Consider the following 21,828-nt stretch of genomic DNA (forward strand, 5'->3'; position numbering starts at 1 on the left):
AATAAGCTAGTTTAAATAGTTATAGACATTATTATCTCGAATTTACTATTACGCTTCAAAAATATCACCATTTATTTCTCTCAAAAAGTAGGGTATTTAAAAAATCCAAAGTCGTCAATTCTATCCGAAACACGGGCTACAAATGTCCCTGTCTTTGCATGATGAATGATCTCTCCACACCGACTCGTGGATTAATTACAACCGCGGAATGGGGGTCGCAAATGAATCACCCAATTTTTCAGACCTTTAGCCATGTACAATGTGGCGGCACATTAAATAAATAGGATGACGGTATCGCTCGAAATTTGATTAGTTCGCTTGGTAGGTTTGGAGGTGAAGTCAACTGAGTGGTAGCAAAAAGAATGTACCTACATGTTAGCAAATTATGAATATCAATATTATTATAAAATTATTTTACTTGTTGAGATTCAAACTAGTGTCACAGTTGACAGATATGTACTACGTACATACAGTTAGGAAACTAAGCCCCTGCGATGAAATTATGACGTATAGCTATAGGGCTGTTACCTTTTTGATATTTAACCGACTTCAAAAATGGAGGAGGTTATCAATTCGGCCTGTATATTTCTGTTTGCTTTTTTTCACAGTTGACTTTGTGGTAATTTTGAGATTAAAACCCGTTAAAATTAAAAAATGGTGTAGCCTAAATATGAATTTACAAGAAGAAACAATCTCAATAAAATATATACCTTGTAAAAGTAAATAGGTACGTTTTTTTCAGTGCTATATTTCGAAATCTTGTCTTTTTTGGACGCCGAAGGCTATTTTAATGTAGGTACCTACCTAAATTATTTATAATGCTTGATATTTGTATTATACATATAAGTATTCAATAATTATTTTAAACCAGAATTAACAATACTTGTATGTAGGTATACCTACTAAATTATTTTTAAAACGATAAATTAAATTAAATTAAAAAACACAAATTATGCAAAAATAAATTAAAATTATTATTATACGAACATAGAACCTCCTTTTATATAACCTTTTTGTTTTAGGATGAAAAAGAAAATAGTTTGACAGGCTTAGTGCTTGACAAAGTGGTAAAGTCACGTATCGATAAAAATACAATAATTATTATAATATCTATCTTTTTCTTCCCTAATATTTACGTAATTATGCACATAAATTTAAACAAGATTTTTTAAGGTTTCCATTTTTTAGATTTTCGTGCTCTTCTAGATTGCGTAAAAAATAGATGCGGTCTTTAAACAGACTGGACTCCTAATAGGTACTATTTGTAGCTATCATTTTGGTAGAAAATATGTCAACATAATTTAAAACTCATACTGCCATATCTATAGAAATTAAAAAATAGTCTCTTTTTAACTTGTAGTCAGATACGATACAGATATATATTTATTGAAAGGGCTACAAACTGAAACAATCGATATTTATTTAATGTGAAATGACATCACTTTAAACTTTTTTCCATACTATATTTAAAATCTGTGGATGTGTCACCCGCTACTATCGATCCCCCTCAATACCCTCGAAAACACGCTTTATGGGGGGGGAGCCATTTCGAACATTTTGTATGAAGTTTCCTTACTGTATGTATCTGTATATTGTATTTCAAACCTGAACTACATAACACGAAAAATGTCAACGTTCAATGATGTCATATCAAAAATATTCACGAGCAATCGCCATTGAATTGGACATTTACATGCTCAGTACCGTCCGCCATATTTGTTCTGGCGTTACGAAATCGCGCCGAAGGGCATCGTTAATCACCCCTTAAATACATAAGCAGTAATTAATTAATGTAAATATTTTCAAACCGCCCCTCAACTGGGTCAACTTGGCCTTATTAAGTTGGAACAAGCGAATAATTATTCCAACAAAAGCAATGCATGGCCAACGAAGACGGTAACTTTTAAAATTAACTTTATGGCTATCTCCCGCTTTGTTATTTTGTCCATAATACACAATGCTCAGTTCCTTATTTTATGGATGACCCTTTTTAACTTTTTATGTATTGTTTTTGTGATTTATTCGCCTGTACCCATACTGCTTCCTTTGATCTTTATTTTCAGTGAATAATTTTTCTCATCTGTGCCGAAATTTACTGTGTTCTGTACACGAACCAATCGGTTAGTAAACCTGACTAACGCAGTAGTTTTAGTTATTCTTTTTTAGGATTGTGGTTTCTATTCAGGTGAAAAATATTGTATAAACATAGTTATTTCAATTACTTCAAATAATAATATAATTATCCGAGGTATTATTATTTTTTGTTATTTAAGAATAAAAAAAACAGCATTGAAAATAATATTATTTTCCAGCGAAATGCAAGGTTACATACTTTAAAAGCATTTCTACGTCCCGTATTTCACGGAATTGTTTCGATAGTTGGCCATTTCATTGTAAATGGTGTTCGGTATTTGCGGATAGTGTTGCACTAAGAAAATTAACTGTATCTAGCAAGCGGAATCGATGTTCTACAAATTGTACGGATTTGTAGTACATAAATGACTTGTATTGCATTTTCTTCCTAGGAGCAGTTGGATTTAGGAAACTAATAAATCGTTGTAGGATTTATTTTTACAATAAAATAAATAAAATTTTAGAGATGACAAGTCAAATAGCGTTGTTTTAGGTAGTTATCATTGCAAAGACTGTTTGTTGTTATGTTGATTCAGCGGGTAGTTAATATAATTTTGGAACTAGAAAGCTTTTGTCATTTAGAAAGAGAATGAATTAGGTAATCATATTTTTTTTTAATTGGGTAGGAGGATATTGTCCAGCTGCAAATCAATCCAATTTATCTTACAATCAAGTATATTATTTAATCACAGTAAATGTTGGTGTAAGTCTTACATCACAATCGAGTGTTATGTGCTCGCTGTCGAAATTTCCTCTGTCAAGGATAGGAACGTAACGGTGGAATAATCAATATCTCGATGTTCAAGCAATCGGTGCCGGTGCCAAGTTTACACACGTCGGACAAGTATTTACCAACTCGAAGATTATGGAATTATATGAGGAGCATTTTGATGCACCCTGTATGTGATGCTTTGTATACCCGGAATTTTAATTATTGTAAACGAAAGGGCAATGTTAAAATACTGATTTTGAACGAAATGGAAAGGAAAAGGAAAAACACTCGGCCTATTGTGCGATGATGACATCAGAGGGTTTTAGGTGATTCCTTATAGTCTTATTTCCAGTGAGGAAGAAGAACAGAGCTGTAGAGCTATCTTTTTCCCACACTGGAAGTAATGCAGCTTTACGACATCATGGTTTACCCCTGCATGTTTTAGATGCTAATTTTACAACTAATTAAACATCGAAGATTGAAAGAATTATCAACAGAAAAACTATCAATGGGAGTCGTGCTTTCGTGACTGAAAAAATAATGTTTTTTACCCTGAATATTGACTAAAGAAATCTCATCTATAGACTTGAATTATATCTAAAAATAATAATAATAGTTTCTTGGACTTCATGTACTTAAGTTCCACGAGCAATTCTTGGGCACGTGGATCCTTCAAACAGCTTGTAATGCCTCGATTTCTAGAAAGTATGAACTACAAAAATTATTGTGACCTAGTTTTGAATGTACGAGTATTCTTATTTAAGAACTTAGTATTTATTTATTGTATTTGAATAAAACTATACTTCTTCGGTCCTTTTCCTGTTACATAAATAGAAATCGCGATAAATAATAGAAATGTTCTATTAATTGGACTTTATTCAATAATTGTAGCTTTGATTTCGAGACTGAGATAATTTTATTTCTTCTTAAAAGCAAAAACGTAACAGTGAAACTATTTTCATCAGATTATTTATACTTACACTAATAATCCGTGAACTCTTAGCTGTTGTGCTAAAATATTTTTCCAGACATGTTGTAATTAGTGAGGCGAAAGATAGCGAAAACACTTAATTATCTTCAGGTCAAGGTGGTGAACATTTTCAGAGGGTAGACACGTTTCGTATTACTTACGAAATTGGTGATTTTCCTTGGTTCAATATAAGTGCAAAATATGCTATTCGTCTGAATGAGTTTAGTGTTGATAAATTGTGTGTGGTGTGGTTGAATTGTTGGCTTATCCTGTTTTAATTTGATATACTTATATAGTACTAGCGGTCCGCCCCGGCTTCGCCCGTGGTACATGTTTACGTTTTCTCTCCATAAGAACCATCCTCGTACTTCAAGGAATATTATAAAAAAAAGAATTAACGAAATCGGTTCAGCCGTTCTCGAGTTATGCGCTTACCAACACATTTTACGATTCATTTTTATATAACTAGTACTAGCAGTCCGCCTCGGCTTCGCCCGTGGTACATATTTACGTTTTCTCTGCATAAGAACCATCCTCGTACTTCAAGGAATATTATAAAAAAAGAATTAACGAAATCGGTTCAGCCGTTCTCGTTTTGTCGTAGGTACTAATATCAGATAATTGCTTATGTGTTGTGAATTGAGTTGCAAAATATTTGTTGTTTATACAGTTATAATACCTGTATTTATTCATGAGTGTGGATTTAAGTGTAGACTGATGAATAAGTGTAACGCAAAGAGTATACCTAGTAGAAACAATATCCTTTTAGTAAGGCAAAAACATATATATATATATATGTACCTATAAAATACTTATTAAAAGGCGATAAAGAGCTATTTAAATGGAAGATAGCGAATGCAAAGTTATTGGAAATAACAACAAACCCAACGATTCTAGAACATTACAATATCAAAAGAGTTCTAAAACATTGAATTATTTCAATGTTTCATAGAATTCAGCATCTACAGTTCAACCGAATTTAAAACAGAAATTTACTAGTTTTGGGAATAATATTAAAACATATTGTCGAAGCTGCCAATCTCTCATGACTCATTTATTTCAAGATTTCACTTTGTAACTTGGCTATTAACTACACGAACGTGCTATTATTGTTAAGTAACATTTGAAACAAAAAATCAAAACAAACAGCTACCATTTACGGCAGAATGTATAACTTGTGAGGAAAAAAAGCTAAATATTTTTATATTTGATTATTATATGAATATATGGTTTTGCCATTGCAATTGGGACTATATACCTAACTCAAAGAATTTAATATTTAAAAAATAATATCTAAAAGTATAATAATAAGAATCATAGTCATGGAATATCTTAACATTTACACCAATTCCTTATTCTACCTATTTGAAAAATGAACAAATCCTGTAAATGAAAAAATTGTAGGTAGGTACTTTATTGATTTAGACCTCGGAGAAAAGGGCAAGTTCATTATTTAAGCATTGCCGAGTCTCGCTTCTTGCGATATTGTAATACAACAAAAACATTTCAATACCCATGTTGCTCATATTTTCGGATATTCCTGTGTACAAAAGAAATGAAAATTGAGAAGCGTCATTCCATTTACGATCCCCGTATCTTTTGGCAGAGGCGTATCATTTTCAGACGCGATTAGGAGTAAAGATACAGGCCGGGGCTCGCTTTCGGCAGATTAAATCGCTGCAGCATCCTTAAATGGACTGAAAATAATGTTTAATATATTCTATGGCTCGAAATATCAAAGCGAATTGGAAGATTTGAATTATGGAGTATTGGAACCGAATCTCGGAAGTCTTTTGATTCATTGAAATCGTCCCGGGGAGATTTCTGGCTATAAACTCTTAATTAACGAAAATATCGAATGTTCTATAAATAATTGCAAGAGGAAAACAGTTTTAAGAACATGCACACATCGGATTTTATTGCAGAAAGGTAGGTCGGTTGCGTAATGCTCACCGAAGGTTACTAGCCCACTCGGTGTCGCCTTTCAAACTACGTGGAGTGTTAAAGGTTTTCAATGAACTATAACTAAAGCTGAAAGATCCGGCCCTCGTCGCGTCGGTTAAAACTTTTGACGCGACAGTAAAGGATTACGCCCGTACGGTACGCAAGTAGTACGTTGGGGTCGCATGCCGCGATAACGTTCTCCGCACGATGCTATCGAAGGCCCATCGATTGTTCGCGATGGGATTAGGCCGTTACTGGTGAGCGGAAATGCAGGAAGTGCAGGATAATTCGACGGTAACCTTGATGCAGATGCTGAACCGCGTCTGCCCGGGCTGACGTTCGATTTTCACTTGGAACATCAGAGCACCCCTCTCGCCCGGGTGGGCGTGGTCTGCGCGCCGGTCAATAGCACGGCATCGCGCATCTCGCTCCGGCTGCCGCCCGCCGCCGCGCCGCCTCTCGCTCGCGCGAGGGATGATTGAAACGTCTGATGCCGCAGGCGCCCCCTGCCCCCTCTCGCCAAGGACGTTCAGTGAATCCGTCCCTCTCTGCCGATAGCACGTGTCCCCGTTACTATTTCATAATATGTGTGACCCCCTAGTGCCGCGCAAATTCACAAGCAATTATGACTCAAGTGTCTGACGAATTAGGTGACAAATTAGTCGCGTGAACGGATAGCGACCGAGAGCGATGTACGCGGTGCTCTAGTGGACGATCATGTGTGCATGTGGAGTGATATGGAGATAAAGGACGGCCCGCGGAACGCCACTCGTTTTCCGTCCTCTCTCTTCCCCTGCACTCGACGCATCTTCAGGTATGCCAACATCGCTTCAAACGAAATTTTGCTAAAGACCCCCGAGTGCTCTCCGAGCCGACATGCGAGCTGGATAAGCAACCTTTTCGGTTCAATTATGTGTACGAGTGTTCTTTTATGTTCGCTTTACTTGGAAATTGTTGTGCTGTGACGGTTTTAATTACCTATTTAAGTTGAGCCGTTGAAAATGAGTTAGTTAATCATAATTATAGCCATTTATGAGTGTCGGCGTAGTACGCTAGTGGGTACATCATCACGTAACAGCAGCTGGGTGTCACGAGCGAACGTAGTAGTAACGTCGACTCATAAATATTCAGTCTTTATAGGGTGTGTCGGTCGGATCTAGGTTTTTGGCCCAAAAATGCGGCATCGCCGTCCCAGTTACAAATTGCCATGGCAGAAATGTCACTGCAGCATCATTATATTACCATAGACGGCGCCGGGTCGTCGCCAGTTGTCTAGACGCGAAATAATTATACATCGCGCCAAGAGAGGCAGGCTGACTCACCCCGAATTCGACACAGCATCGATTCTACTCAAGAAGTAAGGTCACAGTAATCGAATACGGCCTGCTCGCTCTGAAAGCCTCAACTCGATACTTTTTCATCCAGTATTGATTACTGTATGTTGTTCCATAAATGCGTACGACAATACGTTTTATATTGGAATCGTAACCTACTAGCCGGATTCGTGTTTGATAATTCGGGGTTGTTAAAATGTAGTGGTAGGTCAGTGGAATTTCGTCGTGTGTTCGCCTTTATGCAACCATTGAAGGAAGCGGTGCGCAAACCTTTTGTCGGCACGTTATAGCTGATGGTCTCGAAGGCTGGCAGCATTGATCAAGTATCGGCTTATTTCATAAATAGCTGAGTTGCCATGTGCCGGTTGCGTAACGCCGCCGATATTTTAATTCAGTTTGATACGAGTTTCCGCTTTCAGATAATGTGCATCGTATATATGAAGTGTATTGTTGTGTAGTGTTGTGGTGCATTAATGAGATTAGCATACCTTGCTTGTGTTACAGTAATGCTTTGAATTACTTGATGGAATTGCGGTTTGTGAATATTCAATAGCTTCGTAGTTATTTGATTTAAAAATTAAATAACTTTTTTCATTGATATCGTTTTGTTATTTTTATTAACAGTTTATTCAAGAGGTTACCCATCAATAATCTGGCCATTCCTTGTTTAACCATCTTTTTATTTATACGAGTTGAACGTTAGGTTAGTTTTCCAGTTACTTGGGTTCAGTCGAAAGCGTAGCGTACGATTACGTAATTCTCTATTATCGAGCCATGTTTCTGATTATTATTTTTTGTAAACAGTCCTTTTTTATTGTACTTTATTTTAAATTGTTTATATGCATGTGAATTTCAGTAGGTATATAATAAGATTATGAAACATAAGTTTCTTGCAGCGAGTTTTCATTCGATGAACAAAAGTATTTTGTGCTAAATTTGCAAACCTTCAGTGCTAATTTAAGGGTGTGTTTCTTAATTGTGATGTCCGTAGTAGGTACCCAACGTAACCTAGATAGTAAATGTTCTATCTCTCTCTTTCCTATTACATAAAATGAGATGGAATTCGATTACTTGAATTTGGGTACGAATTAATTGTTCATAAAGTACCTATAATAGTTTTATAAAAGAAATAAATAGTTGCTTCGATGAAAATTCCACTAGGTACCTTCTTATTTTATTTTCTAAACCATCAGTATCATCATAATCGGGCCAGCAGTTTAGTAGTAGTATCCAAGCGAGTTTTTCTTACAAAGTATAGATCGTATAAACTGATTAGGTCACGCAGCAGTGAGCTAAGGCTTCTAATGCATGGCTCGTAAAACATCTGGTTAATTCCGACTCCCACTGGTTATAGTGTGGATAGGGCTGAAAACTGACGTTCCACATTACTGTTATATATCTATTTGATTTAATAGTAATTTCGTAATGCATTTAAGTTGAAAACCGAATTCTTTATAGTATTTAGGTATTTTTTGTAGGGGTAGGTATACCAAATATATTTTTTTTTTGTTTTAAACACATTGGACGTTATTTAAAACAACGGTAATATGAAACTCATTATCAAGTAACATAATATTATATCCATAACACACGCCCTTCGTATAAAAAATTACACACAAATTACTTTATACCAGATTTTAGACAAATAATAATTATCCCGTATTTATGTTAGGTCGGTCATCTTTCTGCATGCCAAATTCGAACAATCATGATTAGTTATTGAGTGAAAGAGCTAAAATTATTCATAATTCACACATATACTTATTTATGTATTTATTTATTTCATTATTTTTATGTATTTTATATGTATTATTATTAGTAAGTAGTTAAGTACTTATGTTTGCTTTGTATAATATGTTTACCTATTTTGTACATTTTCATTGTGTTAGTATTGCCTTATTTTTGCTCACCCACATCATATTGTTAAATTTCCTCTGATTTTTGGGTTATCTGGTAGAGATCGCTGCCTAGCGATAAGGCCGCCCTTTGCTGTTTCTTGTCTTTGTTATATTATGTATTTATGTATTTTCAATGTAATAAAGAATAATAAATAAATAAATATACTCAAACATTGAATACATTACTACGTTTAAGATAATACGATTAATATAAATAAGTATATAATATTGAAAATTAACTACAATCGAGTCTTGGGTGGTAGATTGCGGCGTGCGTCGCGGAAGCGATGTTGAACGCCCACAAATTCAGTCCCCATTAAAATGATAATTTGATGAACTGCATTATTATATTATGATAATTCGGTAAGCTGTGGTTTAAGTGATAATTTTCCCGGTTACGGTATTATCGTTGCATATGTGCATGGTCTATTGTAAAATTTTTGGTATCTGGCAGTATTATGATAGTATGTTGGATACTTCATAGATATAAGATCTATGTAGTCAAGTGCAGCTGTAAATACCTGTACATATTTTGAGTTCTTAGTTACGTTTTGGTCGTTATGGATGAAAATAATTTTAAATGATATTTCAATTCTACATTTTGAAAGTGTATAATTTAAAAACTATACATATTATATTACATAATGCACTTGAGTATAGGTTAAAACAAGAAGAAAAAAAAAATTGCAGAAATGCAAATATATGTATCAGCAAAAGCCCCCTGGACCGATCGCTGAAAATTATGACAATGTGTGTATTTTTAAATAACACGTTGGGAACAGTGAAATCAGCATTAGGTACCAGGGAATAATAGTTGTGTGAATCACATCCCAGTAACGATAAATATAACTTGCACGTAAAGATAATTAAATAATGAATAATTGTGGTGCGGAAAATAGTGTGACGTCATGTTTTTACTCCATTACGCATAATTATAAAGTTATGTACAGTTTGTTGTAAGGCAAAATTATTGTTGAACCATTTTTTGGTTATAAGTCAGCATAAAGTTTGTAACATTGTAATCAGTATGTTAAATGGATTACGTTAATAGTAAATACTTAGTACATATTGTTCACAGAAAACTATATATTATAGGTAAAATATAATATGTGACACCTGCACAACCTTATCTGAAACTTTCAAGCGAATCCATTACGTAACTCGCATCATTACATAACCAAAAATTATCTTTTCGCTGATATAAAAATAATTATAACAATAAAAACTGATACCCGCAGTGCTTAATTCCCGAAAATCCTAACATACTTTTATGTGATATTTGAACAAATAGTTGAATTTGAACATTGATAAAAATCGTCTCATTTGTGTTTAATTTGTATTAAATTCAATGTCACTTGAATTATATTTATTGTTGTCACGAATTTTTATCTTGATAACTTTGTAAATGAAGGTAGCACTAATTGGATTTGGAATCAAAAAGTAGTGAGGAGTCGTGTGGTGCGAGTGTGTGCAGTGTACGGATTAAGCACTAAGTTTTAAGTCATATTTAATTAATTAAATACGTCTTCAAAACGGATTTTAAATACGTAATTATTTTCGACGTATTGTATCTCGAATGTGTACTAGTGTGCTATCGAACTAGGTACGTATATTCACAAGTTTTTTTTATAACTAACTATGAATTGACACTATTAGTGGGATTAAGAGTGGTGAATTAAGTTGATTAACTAAAATTATTTTACGATTTTTACCAGTAAAATATCGTAGTAAGTAGGTTCAGGCTTCAATAAAGGCACTAGATAACGTTGCGTAATCATTCAACGTAAAGATTGCACGTAGGTATTAGTATTGCAAAATCGTTTTATTGATATAACTAGCTGTTGCCCGCGACTTCGTCCGCGATTAGGTCGTTTTTCGTCATTCGTCGTTTAAAAAGAATACGTGACACTTTATTTTAAAATTTTCTTAATTAGGTATTGTCTCTTATAAAATTTAACTACATTAAAATTGAACACTCTGATAAGAAAATCTTAAAATCTGAAGAAAACATGAATGTGATTTAAATTCTACATTACTTAGTATCAAATAATAATCTAAATTAAATGTAGATTAACAGTTTGAGCACACCATTATAGAATATGTACCTAAGTATTAAATTACATTAGTTTACATAGTAACTTTACTAAAAACACGATGACTATCTTTCGCGCTCGATACCACAAACTAAGCATGTTTGTGGTACGTGGCCCGCGTCACTTGACCCCCCGCGAGTTCCCCTCCGTTGCTATGCGAAAATACATTCGTCGCCCTACTGTAGGAAAAATTGTAATACTGTGGCCTGGGCGTTATAACACGTCCAGGGAGTTCCTGAGTGCCGATATCACCATCTTGAGGAAAAGCTTCTAATGTCGATTTAAAACTGCATACATACGAATTTACCTGTTCTAAAATTGTGAAATGAGTTCAGTTTTAAATTTGAGAAATATTGATTTCTTGTATTCCACTATTCGTTGTAGTCGAATACAAAATATATTTAAACAAACTTAGGTTGGCCTTCAGGCAAAAGGGATCCTATCAAATGGTAAACTTGACCTTGTATCTTAAAAGTAAGCATGAACGGATCTTCTGATAATTATTGAGCACCAAAGGATCATTACTATAAGAGCGAATATTGTCTGAAACGCACTACTATAAGAGCGAATATTGTCTAATAACAGTTTACATTGCACCACAGAATACATAATAGTAGCTAAACGCTAATTGCACAGTATGTTCCTCTAAAAGTAGTGATTTCAAAGGTTCCGGTGTATCTTCAAACGAAAGCCGACTCGCCTTACTACACTTTAAAGCATTACAAAAAGAACATACTACGTTAATATCGCCTATACAGAAGATGATCTGTAATCAATTGTGAGGTTATAAGCAAACCCACTTTTATATTTGTCAGACCACACCACCGAATTCGTAGATTGCTTACCTCAAGACATTAAGACTATGACGAAATCTGTCTGCAGTAAGACGGGCCTCTCGCTATTCGTACGTTTCCAGAGACCGAATAGTTTCAATTCTTAATCTTTCATTAAACAAACTTATTAATCGTTCTTGTCTCATATAATTGTAATATTCGCGTCCCTACTCTAGTCATTGCTTATGCTCATGTTCATCTTATTATGATGCACCCTATCATTTGTCAAACGGTCTTCATATTGAGTAAGTAAAGTTTTTAATTGTGAAAAAATGTATTATGATTTACACTACATATTAACACTCTTTTAACATTTAACATAAAATATAAGTCTGTGAGTGTGTAAAAATAAATCCAGCTAATTACACATTAAACTTATGTTTATAATTTGGTATACGACATGAAAATATATTAATTGTCAAGCAATAATAATACAGATAAATACTGAACATAAGTATAATAGATATTAAGTAGTATTAGTTAAAATATACTTTGACTACTTTGACTGTAAGTTAAAGTTTATTTTTACTAACAACATGTAAATGAAGAAGAAATAATAATTACCAACGTACTAACCTTTTCTATAATACTTAACACGGCACATTTTTTCAAATTATCTTGCTCAACTCTACTAAAAAATTTGAGGGTTTTGTTGGAACTTTAATATGTAAAAACTATGATATATCTAAACTACGATACAACTTGCATGCGGAAATGCTCATTACAATTGTGAATCTAAAGAATAACTAACAACATACTGTTCAATTTTATTGAGCTGATGAATATCTTTTGCCTGGAAGAAATCACCGTCGCCTAACAAATATAATGTGTTTTCTTATAAAACCGTTACATAATTTATTTTATCTACTTAAATAATGAAAATGATATATTTATAAAATATAAAACATATTATGTAAAATGATTAAAAATAAATAAATGAAGCAACTACGATTCAAAGAAAACATCTTTTTCAGTGTGAAAATGCTCTAAGCAATCCTGGATGATGAACTGTATATCATGTACCTACTCTGATCGGTACGGTCGGTACGTCGATAGCCATAACGATAAATATTATAATCAGATAACCGCAAAGTCAAAATAAAAATCAAATTTTGACTTTGCGGTTATCTGATAACTTAAAACATTACTTGTAAAGTTGTGAGTGCAAAATTTACGTTTCATTTGGCAATAACATTTTTTCGGTACTAAAACGTAGTAGTTTGATATGTGGTTGGCTGCCCTTCCTCTCCTTCCTGAAAAATATCCTCCAAAATTTCCCGAGATACTTCCAATGATTGAACCATTGGACGTTGGACATTAACTTCAGTCAAAAATTGACGAAGCGGATGATTACTAATTTCCACTTAATCCTCGCTGCTACTGTCTTTATCATCAAATCATCAATTTTCAAGTGGTGTAGTAAAAATATCAGCAGAAATCGTCTTCCAAAGGCGATATAATTTTATTAGCATTGAATCTGTAAATAAAAAAAATCAAAAGTTAACTGTAAATCTATAAAAAAAGCTACTTACAAATAAAATTTTATCAAAAACTTCTGTTCCCAATGCACCTCAAAATAATAAAAGAATCATTCATTTCATTTCATTTAACAACTTACCAACAAACAACAACAACTTACCTTTTGTGGGAACGCATGATGGTGAAAATTCACAAAACACGAAGATTGCACTTGATATTTTTGGTTTTATGCTTAGGTTTTATGGCATTCAATTGCTTTATAAATATCACTACATAGTATAAAAAAGTCGCTTTCTGTGTCCCTATGTCCCTATGTCCCTTTGTATGCTTAAATCTTTAAAACTTCGCAACAGATTTTGATGCGGTTTTTTTAATAGATAGATTAATTCAAGAGGAAGGTTTTAGTACATAATTTATTAGGTTTTAGACAAAGCGGACGAAGCCGCGGGCGGTAAGCTAGTAAATTTATAAAACACGAAGATTTTTAAAATTGTAACTAATGAACACAACAATATATTATTATACTCTTTGGAACACAATCATTAGATTAACTGTAGATAATGGTGTCTATTTTTACTTAAAATAATAAAAATCTACCCTCACTTTAAAAAAATGTAGTTTATTATTTACACGAAATATATCTTATAGGGAACGGAAGATATGGGTTAAAGAGTTAAATAAATAAATAACATAATTATATTTAAATTATTAATTTTTAACATTGTGTTCAGTAGTGTTAACATGTAAATTGATTTGATTTTTACGAAATCTCATAGATGGCGCTGTTACAAAATTAACATTATACAACTTACATTCTTTAAGCTATGTTTCTCTTCCCAAGTTACTTAAATGGCATAATTTTTTATAGTGTCAATCTAGATATTGTCAAACAACATTTATATATGCGTCATTTGATTATTAATTTCCAATAGTTAACGTGTAAATTGATTTGATTTTTATAACATTTAATAGATGGCGCTGTTTCTAATTTGTCTTTATACTACTAAATTCATTAAACTGTTTCTCTGCCCAAATTACGTAAATGACATAGTTTTTATTTTGTAAAGCTAGATAATAGCATGGCTTACTCGAAACCAACATTTAAACATGAGTCTTTAGATTGTACGCTGTCGTAATACACGGAATACGTAAGAAAAATAAAGGTTCACAGCTCCTCCCCCGTAGGTGATAGCTTAATAATATGTAGCCTATAGCCTCACCCGTCCTGTTAGTAATATTCATGCAAAATTTGAAGTAAATCTATGCAGTACTTTTCGAGATTAGCTCGGACAAACATACAGACAAACAGACAAACAGACAAACAGACAAACAGACAAAAATTCTAAAAACTATGTTTTTGGCTTCTATATCGATTATAGATCACGGCCCAGGTATTCTTTTAAAAAAATATTCAATGTACAGTTTTGACTTTCCTACGATTTTATTATATGTATAGATATTATTTTATTTTATCTAGTAGATCAATCTTGATAATCAGGCCTTAATATTAAAATTTTCATCACATTTCTTTTCGAATGTATGTTTCTTGTCATTAACTTTTATGCAGCATAGATAAATTTACTTTATAGTTAGAGGTTTACGATTATTTACTGTTCCACAGACGCGAGTTGAACTTCGTCACAAGCTTTACTATCGGAATTTTTTGTACGGAAGTTGTGACGTCACGTCATAGATGAGGTACACGTAGATATTGCGTAGGAACTGTATGAAGCCTTGAATGCGCTTTTAGTTGCAACTAGAACTATCTTGCCGGCTTGTAGTAGGGATTTTATATACAGGTAGAAGAACTTGATTTTTTATGATGTCGGCTTTTTCGTATTTTATGATTACCTACTTAGTATTTTATTATGAAATATAATCGATGTTTATCTTGATTTTTTACAATAAAACTTGTATTTTTAATTAATATTCAATTTATATAGCTAGGTTAAAAATTCTATAAATTCAAAACTTAATAAAAACTAGTCCACACTTGCAGCTATGTAAGACAAATGCGACGAATTTATTGTTTCTGGGCCAAACTTGGCATTCAGTCCAATGCAAATATTTGCCCCATCTCAGACGGCTCCCTAATTGACTATTTGTACTGGCGGGCCTTTTGTTCTGACGCGGTTGTAGTGACGAGCGAAGCGATAGCGAAAACATACGATATAACATATTATAATTTCTTTCTTTATGTTCACTTTTAGTTGTAATTATGTCCTTGGAATAAATGTAATTCTATCTAGCAGGAAGTTAAATGGCTACACATTAGCCACATGTGACTCTTGCCTTTAAATACGCTAACCACGTGAATGACGCAACACATTGGCTTAACAACTACCTGTGACGATAGTAAATAGTACTACACTGCTACACACGCTATTATGTACTAGGTAGATATGACTCAATGGGAGCAGCGCTAGTAATACTATTCTATTATCATGATATATTATTTTTTATTATCTTAATATATATAAATCTCGTGTCACAATGTTTGTCCTCAATGGACTCCTAAACCACTTAACCGATTATAATAAAATTCGCACACCATGTGCAGTTCGATCCAACTTGAGAGATAGGATAGTTTAAACATGTAGGTACCACGGGCGAAGCCGGGGCGAACCACTAGTTATAATATAAATTGAGAAAAAGCTAGCGTGAACGGAACTAACTCTATGTGATAACGCTGTCGGCTGCACGCACAGTGATGTCACTCTGTGATGTTTTATAAATTCCATACAGCTTTAATGCTATAATTGTTATAAATAAATTCTCATTATAATTATCATAGTAATAAACTTCAACGTATTTTCTCTATAACTAGTTAGTATTTCTAGTATTGAGCACGCTTTCCCCGCTCCGCTTCCGCCTTCGCTTCGCTTATCGCTAGTGATGTATCCTACCTCAACACAGTACTAACCGATATTGAACTGTTTGGTTATACTTTTGCGGTTTAGTGGTGCCGTGATGGATGGTTTCTGAGGTCGAACTCGTAGTTAGGGTTAAGTATATTGTCCTTGGGGAGTTTTCAATGTATTGAGCTTCGTCGTTAACTGTTAACTAATCACATGGTTTATTAATTTTGATATACTTCGAACAATAATATAGATTGTTCTTAACTTAAGTTTGATGCAACGTGACATGGTGATTTTTTTTTTGTTTTTAGATAATAATAATTAAATTATGTTTGTCTTGTTACAGGTCGTCACCTGCATAATAGGGAGCCATACGCCTCGGCGGAAAGACGGGTGCGCTACGCACTCGTGGTATGTATCATTACTGGCGCAACCGTTTTACATTTTGGGTTATTTTTAGGCTCATTTTAACTTCAACTTAAAGAAGCACTTTTGAATCGTAATACTTTAGATAACTTATGAAATTACTGAAAAATGCTTGAACTTAAACAGAAAAAACTAAGACGCACATTTTTCACCAGATGGTACCGAGTCTTTATTTTTAAAACGCGTTAAATATTTTTCGAGTGTATGTACATAGGTAACACAAGTTAAAAAATGGTCTTGGAATTCAATTGTTATATACATTTATGCGTAGCACGTAGAAGGATACCGGTACGATGGGTCCCATACCAATGACATGGGATAGAATGGGACGTTATGGTGTGGGATTGTGAGACCCACGTCTTAGCGTTTGTTTAATTATTGAAAAGCGGTATGTTGTCTTCTAAATGTAGGTAAGTAGGTACCTACTAGGTATATGTACTGTTTCATTCTTTCCAATAAATATATGTGTTGAAATACTAGGTAGGTAATCGATGTCAAGTCGTCCCTTAAATAGTCAGCTTCTCCTTTACTAGAATACAATTTAATTTTCTTAAAATACCATTCTTTAACATATTTTTTCTTTCCTTTTCCTTGTGTATTTTTTTTTTTTAAATAAGTGCTTCTGTAACACAATGTACGCATAGCATAATAATAAACAGGCACAGCCGGGCGTTCATCCTTGTATTACGTAATGCTGTCATCGTTTGTGGTCCGAATACATTAGTGGGCCGCGATATGAATTTTAAATATACGAACTTGTATAATTTTTATATAATAAAAAGCTTAATGCTTTTTAAAAGTCCATAGAAGGATTTCGAACTAAATGTCTGATTGTTTAAAGTATGAAGCGATTTTGTATTATGCTAACGTTTAAATCTTTATCACAATCAGCTCATTTTGCTATTAAAAATCCGTTTCATTTAGCACATTTAAAAAGGTACACTAAATTATAGAATTTTAATGTACATCAATTCCTTCTTTCGACTTTGATAACAGTGTGTGTGTACCACGTAATTATTTTTTCTGTAAAATCTTGGTTTTATAGGAAATTGGTATCATTATCGTTACATCCAATCCAAAAAGACACGATATTTCCTTCCAATATAAAGTCTGACTCGACATTTTTTTACCTATCTTGGTTAACAATTGACGAGGGAAAAAATTAGGGAAGGCTGCCACGGTACGGTGACTTTCTAGAAGGTTCGATGAACTTCACGTATTAACTAAAAAATGTAGTAGATACAAACGAAATAGCATCAAGATTCAAGACTATTCCTTCAATTCATTCTAATATTAAATAATAAGTATCTTTATCCGTCTGTCTATGTGTAACGTTTCTTCTCTGTAATGCTGAAAAGATTTGATTAACTTTTACTACATTAATAGAGCCATATCTGCCTTCAAAAGGTTATTTATTTAGCCCAATATCGATGAAGAATCGAGAAAAATCGTGTTTCTAAAGCGTGTAAATCGAGAAATTTTACATGAATAACGTACTAACGTAACGTACGTACCTATACAATAACCGATAAAAATAAATTTTACCTCAATTTTCTTCGAACATTACCATGGTATTCCTAAAGGTAATAAAAGTGAAGCAAGACAAATGTTCTTTATATCTTATCCGGGTTTGTTTGTCTTTCATAACTCAAATTTCCAATTATCATATGAATATGTAGAGGTTTGTCCCACGGGAGGGTTGGCTTTTTATTTTCCCACATTCAGGGTAAGCCCCTGGGGTATATTGTGCTAGCTGCGTGGGATTAAAAACAAAGCTTGTACATACATTTCACAATTTAATTAAAAATGCCATTTTGTACACATAATAATTCGATATAATTTTTATAAGTGGTTAATTGTTATTTTTTGTTTTAATTATGTAGATTGGGTATTACAGTTTTTGGGAATTTGATTCACTTTTACGTTTGGGACTATTAAATTAATGAACGTCAAAGAACTGGTGTTTCAAACTTGGTTATTTCTCATGACATCAAAACTTAATCGATTAATTTAACTTTTCAATGAATTAAGTTCATTTTGACACCAGCAATTTTGGTGTCAACATTTTAATTCGCAATCCGGTAAACGCGGAACAAAATAAAAAATTCCAATTACGCATTGTCCCCGAACAATACCCTCTTATTATCCTAAAATACCTATTTATCCCGACTTCCTTCAATTATCACACCCCAATCTTCAAGGCCTCTCGGAGGTCGGCTCGCTTGCCCCGTCTTATAAAAACTTTTGGGACCCAACGTAATCCTTCTAAGTTGAAACCAAGTTTGACAATAGGCCAGTTATCTTGCCAATGATCGGCTTGCTCAAAGGATTTGTCGCTTCAATACATCGACCGCTGTCGAACTCTTTGCTGACCGTGCTGCCCTGGTACTTTTGCATTGTAAACTACTAGCTTCATGCGCCTTTACTTGCGATAAAAAATGTTAATGCACATAACTAAGATTTTCATTTAGACTGACATATTTATATGATAGGAGAAATTTTATTAAAATATAATTTAAATCACTAACTAATGAATCTATAACTGAACGGAGTTTATCAGTTTTCTTTTCTGTTTTCACCAAGATTTTCCTGGTTTCAAGGAATTTTATGATAAAAACTAATCTGCAAATAATAATTGGTATTTTTACAACTGCTCAATATAACTAATAGCTTATAGTTTATTCTCGTCATCGTTTGCCAATATATCTAGAAACTTCCACGAGACGCGTGCCCCGCACACTGATGATGCGCCGTATATGGCAGGTCTATGACACCATGACAGGCTTATTGGAATTCAACTATTATTTATCGTAGAAATTGCTTTTACCACGTCATCGTTAAATTGAACTTTAGTTTTTTACATTATCTTAAACCAGCTGTGCTCCGCGGTTTTACCCGCAGTGCTTAGCTCCTGTTGGTCTTAGCGTGATGATATATATATATATATAGCCTTATAGCCTTCTTCGATAAATGGGCTATCTGACACCGAAACAATTTTTCAAATCGGACCAGTAGTTCCTGAGATTAGCGCGTTCAAACAAACAAATAAACTCTTCAGCTTTATAATAACTATAGTACCTATAATAAATAAATAGATAAATAAATAAATCCTTCTTATTCTTCCTACATTACGAAAATATTATATAAATTAGAAATAAATTGAGTAAAAATGGAAAGTACCAGGGTAGCATGGGATAAAGGCGGTATTCAAAGCACGGCGGCAAGGCACGGCGGTATCACCAATCAGGCTTATCATGTGCTTGCGGCTTTACCAGGAGCGCATAGAGGGAATTTATGTGTGAAAGATAAATTTTCTCTTTGATAAACAGAATGGTATTATTTAATATGACCTATATAACTAGTGACCTATATTGTAAGTTAAATGTCAATTGTACCAAGTTAAACGATTCCTAAAATTTATTTGTGGATTTCATTAAGATAATTCTATTGAAGGCACTCAAATTCTAGTAATAAATCAATTGCTATCTAGATGGAGATAATTAAGTGATTAGCAATTACTTATCAATACGTGATAAGTTATTTATGTCAGGGTAAATATTCCTTACGTATATTTCTGTTATATAAATAGGACTTTGTTCAAACGAACTCGCCTCACATTTAAATCTATACATAGATAACAAATATCTACTTCATACACAGTAGTATGCAAATTGCAATCCTTTCCTATTGAGCGAAGATTCATAACCATTTTCGTTTTCGAGCATCTGCCAAACTGGGTCTTATAACATTTTATACTCTAATACTTGCACTTCAAACTCCTCTCTCTAGGCACTATTATAACAAGAAATCATTAAAATCCCAAGTGCACTAGGAGTGTTCGAAAAGCCATTTCTCAACATCACATTTCGCTCGCTCTTGTCATAGTTACCAACTTATTCGATTGGAGTTGGCCGCAAGCCAAACTATCTCTTCGTCTGTCATGCCCGAGGGTGGCAAATGAAAATATCTCACCAATTATAGGAAATTTTATGGCTATTGCAGTCATTAGAATGCCTAGTATTGGTACTTGGTATGTCTACCGTTATTAAGAGATATAATATTCGATTTCCTTAAATGTACCTTCATATCAGCTAAAAAAAATTATTTCTGTGACTTCTAACGGGTGTGGCTTTGACCTAAACTTTCCTTACTATTCATATAAATAGCCAGACTAATCGATATTCTATAGGTGTTGATTAGTTTATTGACCTTTATTAATTACGAGTGCTGTCAAAACTAGACGATTTTTCTTCATCCATTGAAAAACTATTTCTCCGTATTTGCCAAGCGAGCAACAAAGTAACCGTCACTAACATGCCATTAATTCAAGCAACAGTCGCCTCTAATGTGGCTGTAAATAAACGCTATTTTGTAATGTACAATTAGGGCTAATCGTCGATTAGGCCCTAAGCCTGATGTACGCTCGGATCGCGTGACCACATTTTCTAGGCACACCTTAACTACCTATTTGTTACCTAGATAGAACTATTTTGCACGAAGCCCTTGTTGGTGAAGATTTTATGAATTTCTTAGTCATTTCTACACTTTCTAGTTACTTGAAATCTAAATAAATAATTACATAAGAAATTCCCATTGTTGCTTAAATTGATTTTAATTTAAAGTAACTTTAGTTTCATTATTAATATTTATAACAATGCTAAAAAGGATCTAGAAAAATATAAATAACAGATTGAATAAAAATATTATAAATTGTAAAACTAGTAGCACAGATTACTATAACTACTTTTCTAGAATGAGAGTTGCAATTATTATAATAAATACTCCACGTGCTTACTCAGTATTATACAACGTTATTATGCATATCTAGATGAGCCTAGAAAAACAAATACGGAATTATAATCGCAGATCTAATCTAGAATACCATTTAGTCGGGAAAATGTTATTTAACTACCTTCGCTTTAATGTTTTGATTCGGTAAATTGTATAAAGCATACTTTCATATTATTTTGCAGAGGAATTTTGTAAACTATTAAATAGTCTGTATATAATTGACCGCATTATAGTATGATAATAACAGATTTGTTATCTTTACATATCACCTAGCATTCGTAACATTTAGTAGTGTTAACAGAACTGCTGTTTTCTCTAACATATCGATTGAACAAAATATTTCATCATCATCATCAT

The 21,828-nt window shown here is 33.4% G+C and overlaps 1 protein-coding gene across 12 annotated transcripts in view; it reads left to right on the forward strand.

Annotated features, from left to right (window-relative positions):
• The window catches only part of LOC123703493 (plasma membrane calcium-transporting ATPase 3), a 133,622-nt gene that overhangs the window by 53,145 nt on the left and 58,649 nt on the right, over positions 1–21,828 (forward strand). For 11 of the 12 annotated variants that reach the window (XM_045651509.1, XM_045651510.1, XM_045651508.1 and 8 more), the window contains one exon: positions 16,601–16,665. The gene's annotated coding sequence lies outside the window, so the exon portion shown is untranslated. Of the gene's footprint in view, positions 1–6,549; positions 6,574–16,600; positions 16,666–21,828 lie in introns of those variants that run through there. The other variant, XM_045651511.1, reaches the window with a different exon arrangement.

The sequence above is a fragment of the Colias croceus genome, chromosome 26 (genome assembly GCF_905220415.1).
Source record: "Colias croceus chromosome 26, ilColCroc2.1".
Taxonomy (NCBI): domain Eukaryota; kingdom Metazoa; phylum Arthropoda; class Insecta; order Lepidoptera; family Pieridae; genus Colias; species Colias croceus.